Below are 17,723 nucleotides of genomic sequence, written 5' to 3'. Positions count from 1 at the left end.
TCCCATCATTTCCTACCCCTAATCCCAACTCAAAATATTTAATTAAAATTAAATATTAATCTTCATGTTTATTAAAAAAGTTTTAATAAATATCTCCTCAACCCAAACCCTTGAAATAAATAAAACTTTATTTATTTCCTAAAAATTTAATTTATCCTCATCCTAAGAAGTTCTAGACTCTTCTAGAAAGTCTTCATCCTCATCCTAGGAAGTTCTAGACTATTCTAGAAAGTCTTTATCCTCATCCAAAGTCTAGACTCTTCTAGAAGATGTCTTTAAACCTAATCCTAATCCCCTCCTAACCTTGTCACATTCTCTAAACATGGGTTAAGACTTACTAACCCAAGCCAAAGTTAACAAATATCTCCTCTTTCACCCACCCTCATTAAATGTCATCCACTTGCCTATCCCTAAGCTAATCCTAAACCATCCTAATCCATTCTCTAATCATTTGCACAATCCTAAGCAAGCTTAAAACCCTCCTAATCGAGCCCAAGTCGAAATTGCTCTCATCTCCCTCAAAATATCTCAACCATAAAACTTTATGAAGCCCACTAGGCCATAAATGACTCTTCCAAGCCCTTTTATTGCTCTTACAAGTCATTATGAGGGTCTTTATGAAGATTTTATCCCTTGAGCCTCCTTTGTTGACTCATCCTTCCCCTTTTCTCCATCCTCTCACCCTGTGACATGTGTCACTCCCTGATTGGCTGTAAGGAAGCACAATCCATGTGCTCTCTTCTCATCCTATTTGAGCCCTCCATGAGCTTTTTCTCATCCTTGCATCTTAGCCCTCAATCCCTCAAGCCTCTTGCCTATAAATTGGATCCTTCCCCTTTGCAGAACAACACAATTCATGAAGTAAATTCATAATGCCATTTTAAGAAGCCATTTTACATCAAAACTATACACTCACACCCAAATTCCAACTCCATTTGAAGCCCTTTTTGAAGCATAAGCTTGAGCATACATCCTATCTATTTAGACAAAGCTACTCAACAAGAGAGCTTCTCATTGAGAGAGCCCATTAATGGCTCATATTCTCAATTGAGAGCTCATCTTAGTCTATCTTGAAGTTTATGATTTTTGTTTAGTTTGTAGAAGCTTTATTTAAATTTGGTTTCTATTAGCATACTAACATTGCTAATATACACATGGAACAATCAACATACTTGATGCTGAACAGTCTACTAATCTGTGCTTTCACATGTTCAAGGTGAAATCTCTTAATGACAATGGACTTGTGGCTTTTCAGGATGGTTCCTCTGTTATTGCATAACTGTATTATACATTTTACCGGGTAAGACAGGCTGGTCCAGTTGTTATGTTCCTTCCAGTGCACTTTTCATCATGCATTGTCTTATTGTTAGTACAAATGGTTTGGGCAGCACATGATGTCCTATGTTTGGTGTGTCTGCGATTAATGATTTTCTTTAGAGTACTTACAGTTACACCCACAGTTGTGCTCAAGTGTCTCTTTTTTACAGGTATTCTTATTCTTTCCCATTTCTTGATACAAAGGGCATTGTTACAGTGGATAATGATCGTGTAGGACCATTATATGAACATATTTTTCCACCTTTTTTAGCTCCATCTCTTTCATTTGTTGGAATTACATGCACGGTTTGTACAGACTGAAATCTTTGAATGTTCATTGTATGATCTTTACAATAGGTTCAGTTCTGGGGAATGCCAGATTGATTCCATTCTTCTCCCTTATGAGAAATTGAGTGTGCATTATCTCCATACAATGATCCTGAACTCTTCTACAAACATGCTTCTTAAAATTCATAACCATATTTTCCAGCTCATTATAGGTCATAGATTTTCCATTCTTTGAGTCACAATCAAAGTGGATAGCACAAATATTATTAGGCAAGGCAGTTCTTCCATCAATAAAGGACGTGATTAAATCTATGGAGGACTTATATGAGCTTAAGGACATTTCTGACATGCTCAAACATTATACTCATGATATTTTTGACTTTGAGGTCACTCTCCAAACCTTGATTTGTTTTTTATTATTCACAATTTTTACAAAGTGCATTGATTTTTTCCTACATTAATGTCTCATCAAAAACTAATCTAGTTTAATTTTCACCATAAATTATTGAGGAATCTTTTATTGAAATGAGTTGAAAATTCTAAGATGTTAACTTCCAATATTTTGTTGAGCAAAATGTTATGTGACAAAATTTGGCTTTGCAATACAGTCAATGCATTTTCAAATGATGATAATGGAATTTTGCACTAAACATAGTTATTTGATAAAATAGAAAGCAAGAGGTGAGATATTCACTCAATTGAATGTAATATTAGTTAATTCTACCATGAGTATCTATAGATGGTTATTGCCTAATTTTAAAATGCCATAATTCACAATGGAAGACACTTTGACATACAATTGCCCACATCCCACATCACTAGTAATAACTTTAAGCATAATGAACACATTTACTATATAGTATAAAAGTGTCTCTTCTCTTTCTACCATCCTTCTTCTACATCTAACCCTCATAGAATATAATGAGTTCCATGTCTTAGTGAAGAAAAAAAAAAATTGCAAGGATTTGAGAATAATTGAAACAACTACTTAACCATCAATAAGCAGGATTAAGAATAAGAATTATAAGGTCTACCTGACATCTCAAAGAGTATCTCTACTTCCAAGTCTTGCATTTGAATCACCAACCTCTCCAAAATTTATGTTGATTGTTGGCCAAAATCCCTGATCATATAAATTGCATAACATCAGTATTCATCTTTAGTCACAAAGGTGAATCTTATTGAAATCATAGAAATTACTAGAAGATGCTCCTAAAGGTTGATTTTGACCATTGATTGATGGCACCTGCTAATTGGAAAAGACTTCCTTAAATTTTCATATACTTCCAACTTCTTCATGTCGGCCACTTTCTGAATATTGTCATTCTATAATTCATCAAATTTATGTTATTCATGGTGCATAAGAGTGTTATAAAGTTTTCTTTAGTGCTTCTTTGAAGCCATGTGTTGATGTTAGACATGGAACAGTCAATACCTTTGTTTATTATAGCACCATGTATATTTTAGTATTGATTATACATGGCATTCCCACTTCTCTTCTCCTCTCCATAGATAGGTACACTTTCCATGTTTATGGAAAAGATCTAAGATAATTATTAGTAGTGAATCTATGTGTCAAGCTAATTCAGTGAAGTGTTACGAGATCAAATCTTAAACCTTCCGCACATAGGTACACTTCTATATGGATACAATCTTGTTCAATTTCTCTCATATCCGAAGGTTTTGTGGCATAACTCACCAACCACATAGATTCACTCCTAATAATTTATCAAAAAACGTTGTAACACTTAGCCCATGAATTAACTTATAATTCGTTTTAACATTTGATCTTGTAACACTTCATTGAATTATTTCATTATGCATCATTATTAGTGATTAAGTACATCTAAACCTTCTACACAAACCATTTTCTATCAGTAAAATCATGAGTACAAATATGAATAATCACAAAAAGTTTCTCCATAATGCCTTAAGCCAAATTAAATTTATTAACAAAAAATAACTATTGTCCTATTTCACAAGATCCCATGTGAATCATGTGGGAAAATCATGCAACGTCAAGACTTTGTCTTTCATTAAAACCATTCTTCTATATATATGTAGGTATCTACAACGAATGTGTGAATAAAATCCATGCATAAAAAAAGTAGTCATCATTTCACCATGCAAATATGGATCCTTTTAAACAAGATCATGTGTGTGTATCATGAAGTAAGAGTGTCAGTATATTCATTGAAAGTATGGCATACAAAATGAATACCAATATCATAGAATAATATTTTTACACAATCTAGACGTGTGTGGATAGCTAAAGCCTAAAAGAAGCTCAACATACAGAAATTTTCCATCAATGCTTGATGCAAGAGCATCCAAAGGTATAAGGGCAATCCTGTGTGACCCAAAAAAATACCTAGACTTAGTTTTTGTTTCATGTGTTTTCATTTCTGGATACCCATTTGGGTCAAATAAAGGTTCCAACTCTCACAGTTCCACTATTAGTGTTCTGAGTTAGAGTTTTTAAGCACCTTGGGATACATGTAAATGCCAAAAAAATAGGACTATGTAATTGAGCCATAATTATGGTGAGTTAGAAGGTGCAATTTGGAGGGATGATGGTAATTGTAAATTAGAACATTCCAAAAAGAGAATCAGGTCAAAAGGCCCCACAGTTAGAAAGTTATTGCAATTTTTCAATTTCTGGAGACCTCCTAAGAATGCTTCAAAGTCAAGTTCAAGGCACAAAATGACCTCGTACAGGCCTGAAAAATGGGGGATGAGTGAATCTGGTCCATAGGGCTACAAAGCACTTTGAGAGCTTTCCAGAAATGTAAACAGTTCGTCAATCGAAGCTACAGTTCAAAAGTTATGCCTCCCGAAAGTTCGGCTACCGTTTCTGGATTCTTCTAATTTTGTGCCAACTTCTAATGCGACTTCTAGAGCCTTCTATTTTGGCGGTGGATGCCAACTAGCACTTTCTAGAATGTATTCCTAATCCTTAACCTTTGGGGGTCTATTTAAGGACATTTCTAGCATTGTAAGAGGCAGTTCAGAGTGAAGTTTGAGAGAAGGTACTGGGAGAAGAAATTATCTCCAAATTTATACTATTGTAAGCCCATAGGGCACATTTTGGAGTTTTTTTTCTCCGCACTAAGTGTATTGGCATATTTTCATAGTTAATAAAGTTTTCCCTTTCTTGTTGTGTCCATTATGTACTTGGGTTGTGTCTCCATCAATGTTGCAACTTGAGAATTAGTTTCAAATTTCATAATACAAATAAAAATATTTAAATCAATTTCCACACCTGTTTGAAGAAGAGGTTCATGTAATCATCCAAATAATACTACTCAGAATGTATGTTGCTTGAATATTTTGAATTTAGAGAAAATTCTAATACATCTTCATCCTTCACTCGCAACCCAGTATCAATCTCTAATAGCTCACTCTGAGTTTTTGTGTGATTGAAAAATCCTAGGATACCCAACATTTGAGGCCAATTTTCTTGGAAGACTCTGACTTTTCCCAACAAATCCAAAACTTCTAACCTATCATGAATCATGCACGATAGTAGTCAAATCCTAGATTCCATGAGGAGGATCTTGGTCTTGATGTGGACCCAAGACAACATTAACCATTTGACTCAAGTCTGGGTTAATAGATAAATTTTGTATTTTCCAACCTTTCCTCTCACTTTGACCAGAATTATGTCCAAGTTCATTTGATGAACCAAAATTAATTGCAGAACCAGTTAATGATGTACTAACTATGGAATTCATGCCACCAAGCCTCTTAATTCCTAAAATTTTCAATCCACTTTTAGTAGCAATAGATGTCAAAGAAGTAGCAATTATAGCATTGGAGATCGAATAATCTTTTTTTTTAAGCATAGGAATGTTCTTGCTCTCTTACTCTGCAGTGTGCATTCTTCCAATTACATCTGATGCACTAGAGTCACACACATCCAAGCCATATTCCATGTTCATCATATGCTTTTATTTCCCTAAACCCAAAGCAATGTTATTGCCAAGGATACTACTATTATTTACCAGAGACGGTATAGTATTTGACATCCCTCTATTTTCATTTGGAGCAACTTGGGATCCAACAAGATTGGGCAGCAACATATCTAGATTTTGTCCACTCACAAGCTGAGCACCTTGAAGTTGTCCCCTAGGTTTCTTTTGTGCCAATGGGGTTTACAATTATTGTTTTTTTCATTTTTGCTGTTGTATCAACTGCATCACCACAACATTGTTTTGAGAATTCAATGCTAAATTGTTTATCCCATTCACTTGGTCTGCAGCACCAAATCCCATAGTTGTATTGAGTTGTTTTTGTATCATAGAAAATCTTGAGGATGAACCATTCATGGTTGACCCCGTGTTTCCAAAGGAAAGAATATGCTACTGCATATGAGCATATTGCTTTAATTCTAAACCAATAGGCAAACCCTGAAGTGAGTTTCCTTGACTATTAATCAATGACTGACCAAATCTTATTCTATTCACAAATTTAGAATTTGCATCACATGAATAAAGATTCCTATGGAATTGTGCAAGGGTTTTTCTATAGATTTCTTATATTTTTTTGTAAAGACTTGTCACTCATTCAAATTGCTAATGGTTCAATGTTCAACATCACAATATATCAAACATAGTTACCATGATTTAGGAAATTACTAGAATGTGAGGAAACATTTTGTAACATCAGGAGATATCCACCAAAGTGGCTATGAAAAATTGGTTGTTTAGAACCACATAACATTTCTTGGTGCAAAATATTTCTTTGGGTTCTTCCGTGGGTAGTTGTCTTCAATTAGACATCAATACAATTAGTACACAACTATCCATATGTAGTTTTTATTTAATATCCCTCATATGCCTCTACAAAATTATCTATTTGAATATATATCATTTCTACATATCTACAACCATTGCAATTTGAGACAAAAATACATTTATTTTTTATTCCTAACTTAGGTATTCTTATCTACAGGAGTCGATAGATGTCCATAATCCTTGAGATTATTGCAAGCTATTTTGGATTTAATTTTGTAGGTATTTTTGCGTCAACATTTTAGATCACACATCGTGATCCATCATCAAGATGAATGATATTTTATCCTTTAGCTCTCTAGCACTAGTTATGATTATGAATCACAGTGTGATTAAAAACTTTTAATACAAAAATGCCTACATAATTGAATCTAGAAATAGTTTGCAACATTCTTAAGTAATCTTGGATTCTAATATTTTTGGTAATTTAAAGGAATTTCTTCTTTCCCAAGTGTGTTAACAAGACAATTAATTCATTTCATGGTACCATATAGCATAAAGAAGCTAACTCTACTAGCTGAGAACTTAATTAATGTGCACCATGTAATCATCAAAAGTATGGTGCTCATCTTGTACTAAATGTAGGATCTTTGCATAATATGTATTGATTTCATAATATCATATATATAGAGCTCAAACTTCTTAGTGTACCGAATTTTACTTTTTTTAATAAAGGAACTTATTTAGTTGAATATGAGACATAGTGTATTGATTTATTGGCCATGATCCTATCTAATTTTGATCTTTTTTTATTGTGAGCAAGCATTTGTTGAAAGAAAAGTTTATGGTTTACATAGTGACTGTGTTAAAAAGGCATGTAGAGGATATCTTTTTGAGGGGGTTTCATGTTATTAAGAGAGGTACCTTCAAGTTCTCTTAGACTCTATTTTTATCACTTCAAATTTTCCTTAACAGGAATAAAATTATGCTTGAAAAATAGATCTTGACCTTATTTGTGGTTAATAAAATGCTAAAAAAAAATCTTCTTTTGAAGTGGGAATGTTTCTTTGGTTGTTTTGTTGATACTATTTAGGAAACTGAAAAATGTAACTAAAATTTATGTGATTCCATCATACTTATTTTAATGAATTTTTTGGCATAAGAACAAAAATGAGATAGTTGATTCTACCAAACAAGAAATTTAGGTGGATAATATGTACTGATTAGATCTCCACAACTATCAATTTTTTGATAATAAAATGTCATTCAACTTGCTACTTCATGATTGGGATTAACTCAAAAAATCAGAACCAAGATAATGTAGAATGTTACACATTATATGATCATTCTTTAAAGGGTGCTAGCTCAATGGAAGAGCACCTTCAAGTAGATGGATGGTGGTTTGATTCCATCATGCCCTATTATGACCAAGTACACTATTAAATATTTGGTCAAATATACTACTAGATATGCTACTAAATATACCACTAAACATGTGACTAAATATATTAAATATGTGACCAAGTATACGATTAAATATGCTACTAAATATTTGGCTAAATTAACTATCAAATAAACAACTAAATATGTGATTAAATATACTACTAAATATGTGACTAGCCACATGATTAAATATACTACTAAATCAATTACTAAGTATAAAGCTATATATACTATTAAATAGATCATTGAATCAATGATCAAAATTAGTGATCAAATAAAAGACTAAAATTTATTAGTAGTAAATTTAGTAGTGTTATAAAAGACTGGATATTAACTACTATTAGTCATGTGACTAACTTTAGTCACATATATACAAATTTTAGTGGTTTTTTTTGTCACATATTGCTATTTTTGTACTAGTGAATCCTACTATCAGGTGGTAACTCAACCTCATAAGAAACCTCTCTAACTCGCCTAAGAAAACTCGCTTGAGAACTTTGTAAGGTCTATAAAAATGAGGTTTGAGCTTCTCATCTTGTCACCCATTAAGGGTTCTCTTTTGGTAGGGTTGTAAGCATAGGAAAACCATGTCATCCACCTTAAATATCCTCTCAGTCCTATGTCAATCAGCGTACATATTTTGCTGATTTTGTGCATGTTGTAAGTTATCCCTAAGAGAACTCATGATAACCTAGTTCTCCTAACCAATCTCATGCAAAAGGGACTCTATTGTCACTCAAAGCAAGATCAACAAAAGATAATTCAACATAGCTATAAAGAGCTCTGAAAGGAGACATATCAATGGACATGTGGTGCATAGTATTATAACAATACTCACCCAAATACAACCAACACACCCATGCCTTATGTTGGCCCAACACATAGTTATGCAGATACCTCTTAGTCCACTTATTAATTATCTTTTTCTACCCATCTATCTGAGGGTGGTAGCTAGTATTGGGTATCAACTATGTTCTTGTGAGCCTAAAAAGTTCCTACCAAAAAGAACTCAAAAATATTTTGTCCTTTTCACTCACTATGGTCTTAGGGAGACCATGGAGTCTGAACACCTCCCTAAAGAATAGCTCAACTACCTAGGATGGTTTGAAATCAACTGCAATAAAAAAGAAGTGCACATATTTAGTCAACCTATCTACCACAACATAAACACAATCTTTCCTTTGCACTCAAGGAAGACCTATAATGAAGCCATAGAGATTCCCATCCACTTATGTTCTAGTATAAGCAAGGGTTGCAACAAACCAGCCAAAAAAGTGTGCTCTATCTTGTTTTGTTGGCAAGTCATGCATTCACGAACATGGCATAAGACATCATCCTTGAGACCCTTCGAAAAGAATATCTCTCATATAGCTTTATATGTCTTACCATAACCAGGGTACCTTGTTGTAGGAGTATCATGGAGAGCATGCAAAATGTGCCCCTTTAATTGTGATTCAGGAACAAGGTAAACTCTTTTTTTGTGGTAGATGGCATCATCAATCACCCTATATTTATTATCCTATACCAATTCATCCATTATCTCACAAGCATACTAATTTTTGGAATACTCAACTAAAGTTGAGCCTTCCAATCTGCTAAAATCTCACTCAATGAACATAGGGAAGCAAGTGAAGGTTTCCTAGAAAATGCATCAGTGATAGTATTATGCTTCCCCTTAATAAATTCTATGTCAATATCATAGGCTTGAATCTTTCGTACCCACTTTTGTTGACGATCATTGAGCTCTTTTTTATCAAAGAAATATTTCATACTATTGTGGTCAATTCTTACCATGAATTTTTTTCCAAGAAGATATTTGTTTAAATTTGTCTAATGCATGCATAATAGCCAACATTTCCTTATCATAAGTAGAATACAACCTCTCATTATCACGGATCTTCCTACTCTAGTAGGAAATGGGATGTTTTTTCTACATCAAAACAACCCCTATACCCTCACTTGAAGCACCACACTCAAGTACAAAAGGTTGTGATAAATCAGGGAGTTCTAAAACTAGACATGTGCTCATAACCTCCTAGAGGCGTTCAAAGACTCCTTGTGCCTTCTTTGTCCATTTGAAGGATCCCTTCTTCATGAGATCTGTCAAGGGTGTTGCTAGCTAAGATAATCCCCTCATGAACCTCTGATAATATGCACATAAACCAAGGAATCCATGTAACTCAGTAATGTTCTTGGGATAGGGCCAATCTTGAATTGCCTAGATTTTCTCCTCATTCACCTTCACTCCATCAGTACTAATCACATGGCCCAAATATAAAATATCATTGAGTACAGACTCAAATTTGGATAGCTTAGAAAATAGAGATTGACTCTCCATGATGCTAAGTACCTCCTCTAGGTGTCTGAGATGATCCTCCCACGTAAACCTATAAATCAAGATATCATCAAAAAACACTAGAACCAATTTCCTCAACTACTTTTTGAAGATATGGTTCATACAGGACTAAAAGTGGAAAGTGCATTTGTGAGACCAAAAGGCATCACCAAGAACTCATAATTACCATAGTGACAACAAAATGTAGTCATATGTTCATCCTCATCTCGCACACATATCTAATGATAGCCTAAATAAAGAACAATCTCAAAGAAGTAGATAGCTCCATGATGCTCATCCAACAACTCATCAATGCATGGAATGGGATATCTATTTCTTATCGTCTTCTTGTTCAAGGCCCCTATAATCTATACACATCTATAGTCACATTCTTCTTCTTAACTAGTACCATAGAAGAAGCAAAAGGACTAGAGCTAAGATGAATGAACCCCATGTCGAACAACTCATGAATGATCTTCTTAATCTCATCCTCGTATGCTCTAGGATGATGATATATATTCATGATTACTGGCTTAGCTCCATCCTCCCTATCTATCACATGCTCAAATCCTCTATCAAGAGGTACACCAAGGGGTATATCACCAAACACCCAACTATGTTGATCCATCACTGACTGCATATCAGCATGAAATTCCCTACCATCCTAAGGTGTAGGTATATTGGACTTCACATAACAATGTGTAGCCCAAATCACGTCATCATGTCTAATGATAGTCTCCATCCTACAAGAAGACACCTCATTAGGTCCACAATCTGATGTTGCGCTCAAGATAGTGTTCTTCCCTCCGGAGAGGAACTCTAACTACATTTGGTAGTGGTGAATAATGTACCATCCAATACCTTGTAACCTTTGCATTCCCAAAACCATGTCATAATCCTCTAGTGGGAGTACATAGAAATCATCTGTCAAGGTATAATCCCCCATCTGAATGCTAAGCTGAGAAATCCTCCCTGTACAATCCATCTGTAACCTTCACCCTAAAACTAGAAAACACTTCATATTACAAGCCACGCCTATCCACTAATTTCTGATCAATAAAATTGTGTGTGTTTATTGTGTCTACCAAGCTCATAACCTGTTGGCCCTGAAGTGTTCCTTTCAAAAGAAATGCATGAAATCTAGGATAACTAGATAGAGTATCCATAGTCACCTTAATTAATGCCAAGGGCTCAGATATATCTAACTCCAATTGTGGATGCTCCTACTCAATCTCCTCTAGACTATCCTCAGTATCAATGTCAGTAATCTCCTCATCTCCCATCTTCGATGTCACCTTAATCAAATGAACTTTTCCTTTACCAAGGCAATAGTGTTTGAGATCCCATGGCTCCTTACAAGAGAAGCATAGCTCCCTCCTTCTCAAATCATTCCTCGTATCCTATTCAATCCTAGGAGGTATAGCTAATGGTCCACCTCTATTCTATGAGATATTAGCCTTATGTGGAGGTCGTGAGTCTCTGAATGGCTTCTTATTTGTTTGATAAGAAGTAGGGGTGGTAACTAGTCTCCATGGCACATCAATGGCATCTTTGAGAGTGGTCAACTTGAAAGCATGTACCAATCCATTAAGCCTATCTTACATTCCTTCAATAAATAACATCATACTCTACCTCTGAGCTATATTAGGTAGCATAACTACAATATGCTAGAACTCATTAACATACGCCTCTATATGTTCAGTCTATCTAAGATGCGCCAACTCTCTATAGTAAATTTTTGTGTCCTTATGGTCAAACTGGGTAATGCGACACTTAGTGAACTCTGGATGATCCTAGGTAACCAATCCATGGTGCCACCAGTCATAGGCAACCCCATCTATTGCAAGACCACAAACTGATTAGCATCACACTTAAGCATGGGCCTCAAAGAATGATATATATCCAACTTTTGTACCCAAGCTCATACACTCATACCACTAGTACCACCATATGTAGCCAATGTGATCTTCCCAATAGCTCTACTAAGGTCATCGTTCTGATGTGGCCTATGGCCCTTGTCTCCTCTAAACCTGACAGCATCTCTCCATTGTGCATAATATAGGGGAAGAGAAAAAACATCCCTACTTCGAAGGTAGGGCTCTCCACTTATCTGTGGCTACCATAACTATATCCTGGAATCCCGCCTCAAGTGGCTCTACCTCTGTCGATTTCTCACCTAGTAAAACTCGTAGAAGTAGGGGTCTATTCCTAACTAGTGTATGAGGGCATTCATGTCTATTGGAATGAAGGGAGCTCCTAATTGATGTGTGGGATCTATGACTGTGTTGACTTCCTATGACTGAAACTAATATGTTTTGCTCATGTCTTTCATGTCTATCTCCCTGTCTATCCAACTCCATCTGTTCCAAGGTACCCTGCAACCTTTCCAAGGTCTGACCTATTCTAGGTTATGTAATCATGAGAGTTTGCATCATCTCCCTCTCTTCCACCTCCATTTGGTTTTATCTAGAACCTATCTATTCATATGCATAATAGTTTCTTCTTCGATTCCAAACCCTTGCTTGAGTTGAGCTCTCTTGCATGTGTCAAAAAAAATTATCTCAGCTCTACCCAGATGCATAGAAGTATCAATAAAATTCACAGGCTGGCAAGATCAAAGCTCTAATACCACTAAAAGATTCCCAATTCTGGTGACCCTAGAAATTACCATTTGTTTCAAAAATTGAATTTATGACTAGCGTTTGTTACCATTACATGATCTTAGCTGACTTCTTATTTCTTATTTATTTTCCTTTTTTTCAGTTTTTTGGGAACTTTGGAAATAAAATAATTGCATAAAAATAGGAAATAAATAGCACTTAATAAATGTAAACATATGCTGCAAATTTAATATTTACTGAATTGTTTAAAATCGTACATACTTGAACCAACTAGCAACTTGATATATTAACTTTAAAGAGATCATTACTAATATGCAATATTGTCTTGAATAGGGATAACACTAGCTACAACGAGATTCTTTGAAATGGTTCAACCCTAAAGAAATTGTTGCAATGAACAATCCAATTCTAAAGGGAAGCTATAACGTCTAATGATGAAGAAAAGACCTTCTCCAACCCCCACATGAGCTGCTACAATGAAATGCTTGTTGTCAAAAGCTAGCCACCTAGCTACAAGTGTCCTACTCCACTCAAATGATAATACCAAGATAAATTGACCATCTCCTCCATTATTCTGAATGTAGTGAAGTACAACTCCAATCACCAAGACTTGCTAAGGTTTGCATCCCAACAGTCCTAACTTGAGGGTTTCATCCCAAGCCACAAAATTTCCCTTCTAGAGCAATTTCACAATTCATAAGTTTCAAAATGTCAAAAGATAATGAAAAATAAGGTCTTCACCTCCTTATAACTCCTCCCAAATGAAAATTGAACCCTAAATGAGAATTACACTTTGCACTTTATAATAAAATAATATTTTCCCAAATAAAGGCATCTAGGCTATAGGGAAAATATTACTTTATTAAAATGTCATAACTCATAGTGCCAAAAAGTCTCTGGATAATGAAAATAGTTTATAATAATTCAAGACCTTTCCAATGAGCTATAACACAAGGGCACATCTGATCAAATGAAGCCATATTCTCCTTATTACTTTGAAATGGCTATATAATTAGCCTTATTATAAATTATTTAAATGATAACTTAGGAAATATTTAAATATATTAAAGCATTCCCCATTTTTCCTCTGAAAGCCCAAACTAACAGAATAAATGTGAAATTGACCATGTCACCTATCTGTGACTAACACCAGATGAGATGGGTCAACTGGTAGTCCCTGCCCTATAATCTAGGGATGCTCCTAGAAACTATGGAACACACCCTATCATCCTAAAATGGAAACCATGGAATGGTCCTATGGAACCTCACATATGGAAACTGCCACATCCTTATAAAATGTAGGGATACCCCCTAAAATCAAGGAACTACACCCAACTACCTATAAAGTCAAGCTCGGTCACTAAATATCTTGTATAAGTCTCTATCCACAACTGCTAGCCTACAAGACACCCATGATAGGATAACTCACATAACTCTGCTAGTCAAACTAAAGAGGGGACATGACAGAAGGCTTATTTCTAACTTCTATTGTCATCCTTAGAATGTAGACCACCTCTGAATCTTCCTATATATGTCCCAAGCCTTATTTTATTATGCCACCTCTATTTTCTTTATGAAACATTCTTGCAAATTTAGTGAGAGTATCTTCTACTCTCATGGATGGTCTATTTTAGCTAATCAGTGAAACTAGCTTAGATAAGTGAACTTCATTTTCATGGTCCTTTCGGGTTTCACCGATAGACATAATCAACCTCTTCCTAAACTAAACTAAACAAAAATTCCTATGTTGAAAGGATATTAGAATGTTAGTTCAAATTCCTTACCAATATTATTTTTGTATTTGAAAATCCACACAACAACATTTTTTTTATCAAAGATAAAATATGCTTAATATTCTCATATTATCTACAAATACCATAGCCAAAAACCAATGATAATTCTTACCATACATCTTCCTATCCTTGATTTTAATGGAGAAGAAAAAGTCTAAGTTGGAAGATTCTAGATGTCAAAGTATCATAGAACATAAACTAAAGGATCTTTATATAGAAAGGTTTTGTTCCTTCCTAACTGAACTTAAACTTATTACAATTGAGTTGTTAAAAAATCTTATTATATGTACCCAATATTATAAGTTTTATAAACTCTAAATTTTTAAGGATTTTTAAAAGATTTTGCATAAATAAATTGCTTACTAAGTCTACGTCATTTTCTAATTGGAAGGGCACATATTCATTGATAGACTTTTAGCATCCCTTTCTAAACTATATAAATTATAAATCACATACATATCATCAAGGTCAAATTGAATTTTTGAAGTTGATAACATTGGTCACATCTATCACAACATTTTTATTGATTTTAATCATAAAGTCATATTCCTAGATACTTTAAATAGGTCACTATTAGTTATAGGATTTATTACATGTATTGGGTCTCATGTATCATTAACCACATCTATCACAATATTCTTACTAAGTTAAAAATCATAAAATAATATTTATAATTATGTAAAATGGGCTACAATTAGAAATGGGAATTTAAACATATATTAGATCTCATGTATAATTAACCAAATCTATCACCTATGAACTAAGTGGTGAGACTTACCCAATAGAAAATCATAAAATTGTATTCTTAGTTATTTAAAAATAGAATTACTAGACCAAAAGCATATATAAGATCTCATGTATCATTAACCATATCTATCACAAAATTCTTACAAATTGAGAATCATAAAACTATATTCATTGTTTTGGGTATAAGTGGTAGCAAAAATAGGATGTTGTACCATAGTACATCTAGAAAAATACCCTCCTAGAGGATTGACAATAGATTGCCATTAACAACACATTAACAGTAATCAAAGAGAATCATGAATAACCTATACTTGCATCTATTGAAAATTAAACATTTGTAAATAGACCAACTAGCATAACCATACAACCAAAAACCATCGAAATAAAAGAAGTCTAAAACCTAAGAGTTCCAAACCATATCCATAGTAAGTATATGTCATGCAAGACAAGACTGCCATAAGGTTTTCAAAGTAAAGGTACTATAAAAAAAAAAGTAAGCAAACTAAGTCCCTAGAACCCTGAATTAGGATTTATTCTCATATGGCTTCTTTAAAAAAACACCATGGCCCACTCATCCATAAGGAACTTTTAAAAATATGTGTAGTCATTCTCCTCCACCATCTCTCCACCCTTCATATTCTCCAATAGTAAGCACAAGTTCATTAGAAAGATATGCATCAACTTAAGTGTGAAACAAAAAATGTCTCACATTCATTTTTCCAAACCCAACTTTAGCCTTAAGGCTCTGAAGGCCACCATCAACACTTACAATGTTCTTTAATATGACCAATTTCACCACCAGGGGCACTAGTTGTCTAAGGGTGAACTTAACAAAAACCTCTTCCGTAATGGCATTATCATGGGAAGCATGAGGTGTGGGTAGAGAAATAGGAGGCATAAAATTATCTGAAAGGCTTGGGGACATGTCCTTTTTTAAACTCTCAAACACGTGGGAGGACAAGCCATCATTCTCATAATTTCTTTCATATTCACTTTCAAACTCCTTAATGTACTCGTCAAGACTCATATTTCACATTCTACATTTAGAATGAGAAATTTTATTGGAGCACCAAGGAGTGTTATCTTATTAAAATGGATTTTTGACACATCATCTTCTTCCAATGCCTGTAGGAGTGAGAATCATAGCTTCAAGGGGAGACTAGGTCTACAAAGAACGTGAAAGAGCAGTTAGGACAAGATGGGCATCAACATTAAGAGGAGGGAAAAGTGCAAGGTGTAACTTATAAAGACGGTAAGTAAACCCTTGGTAGAGTATAACATGATTCTTACCAAAAAAAAATTAGCATCAATAATCTCCTTCACAATATTCTCCATGGAATAAATCAAGTAAAAGGGAATGCAAATGTAGTCATAGTTGCGGAGGTGGTTTAGGAAGGGAAAATGATAAAATTAATGAAAACCAAAATGACCTTCCAAAGTAAAATACTTAATGACAATAGTACACACCTACAACCATACATCTGGCAACTCCTCTAGATTAAAATCACCCTATAATTCAACCCATTGCTTGATGGGTCAAAACAGCTAGTTCAAATTGGCAACATCTGGCATTTTTCTAGTTTTCTTCCATTTCCTACCCTCCATGGATAAACATTTGGTTTTGGAGATAGTTTCATTAACTTAAAACAATTTTATGTTGGTAGTCACCCTCCTCTCATTCTCAAACGACATAAAATGTGAGCTAAATTATCATCATGACTTGTTGTATTCTCTATGAATGGACTAATTCCATCCTCTTTGCAAATAAACATAATAGCATTGTCATTATTGAAAGTGGTTTCTATCTTATAGGCTTAGATGATAACCTATCACTCACCTCCCTTCTAGCTTTCAAATGCATAACCCAAAACAGGAGAAAAAAATAGCTCAAACAATGAATTAACAAGTAATTAACCCAGAGCAAGGCAAAGCTCAAAATACAAATATCATGAATAAAATCATGCCAATTGCAAAATAAAAGGTAATGATGAGTCACTTCATCATTACCATAAATGGCATTTCTCATTTCCTTTCACTGAGTACACATAGACATGTGTGATATCACAAGTTCTTAACCAAAGGGAGTTAGAAATGACAATTCACATGTCTCCAAAACTATAGAGATCATCTGTAATATAAGCATAGAAATTTCCAAAGTTTAAGATGAATTAATATTAAACTATGATAAGGTCATTTATGAATATAGATTTTGTGTAAATGATGACCTAGCTCCAAGTATGGACCACTAGGAAGAAAGGTCTCCAACTTTCAATCCATAATTAGCACAACATTAAAATTTAAATCTAGGATATGATTTGAATTCACCTGTATGTCAAAAAGAGCACTAGGAAAAAGTCTACGAAAGGGTACCAAATCAGCTCTAATTATTATTATTTATATTATACTCCTTCTGACTTAGTAGGCTTTCAGTAATCTCAAGAAGCCA

At 34.3% G+C, this 17,723-nt stretch overlaps 1 pseudogene; it reads right to left on the bottom strand.

Annotated features, from left to right (window-relative positions):
- Nucleotides 1–4,849: 4,849 nt before the first annotated feature.
- Nucleotides 4,850–16,304, bottom strand: LOC149579882 (uncharacterized; annotated as a pseudogene).
- Between the last annotated feature and the right edge of the window lie 1,419 nt (nucleotides 16,305–17,723).

Source organism: Cupressus sempervirens, chromosome 1 (genome assembly GCF_028749045.1).
Source record: "Cupressus sempervirens isolate cs-2001-9-10 chromosome 1, ASM2874904v1, whole genome shotgun sequence".
In the NCBI taxonomy this organism is placed as follows: Eukaryota; Viridiplantae; Streptophyta; class Pinopsida; order Cupressales; family Cupressaceae; genus Cupressus; species Cupressus sempervirens.
This window is presented reverse-complemented; position numbering and strand designations above follow the sequence as displayed.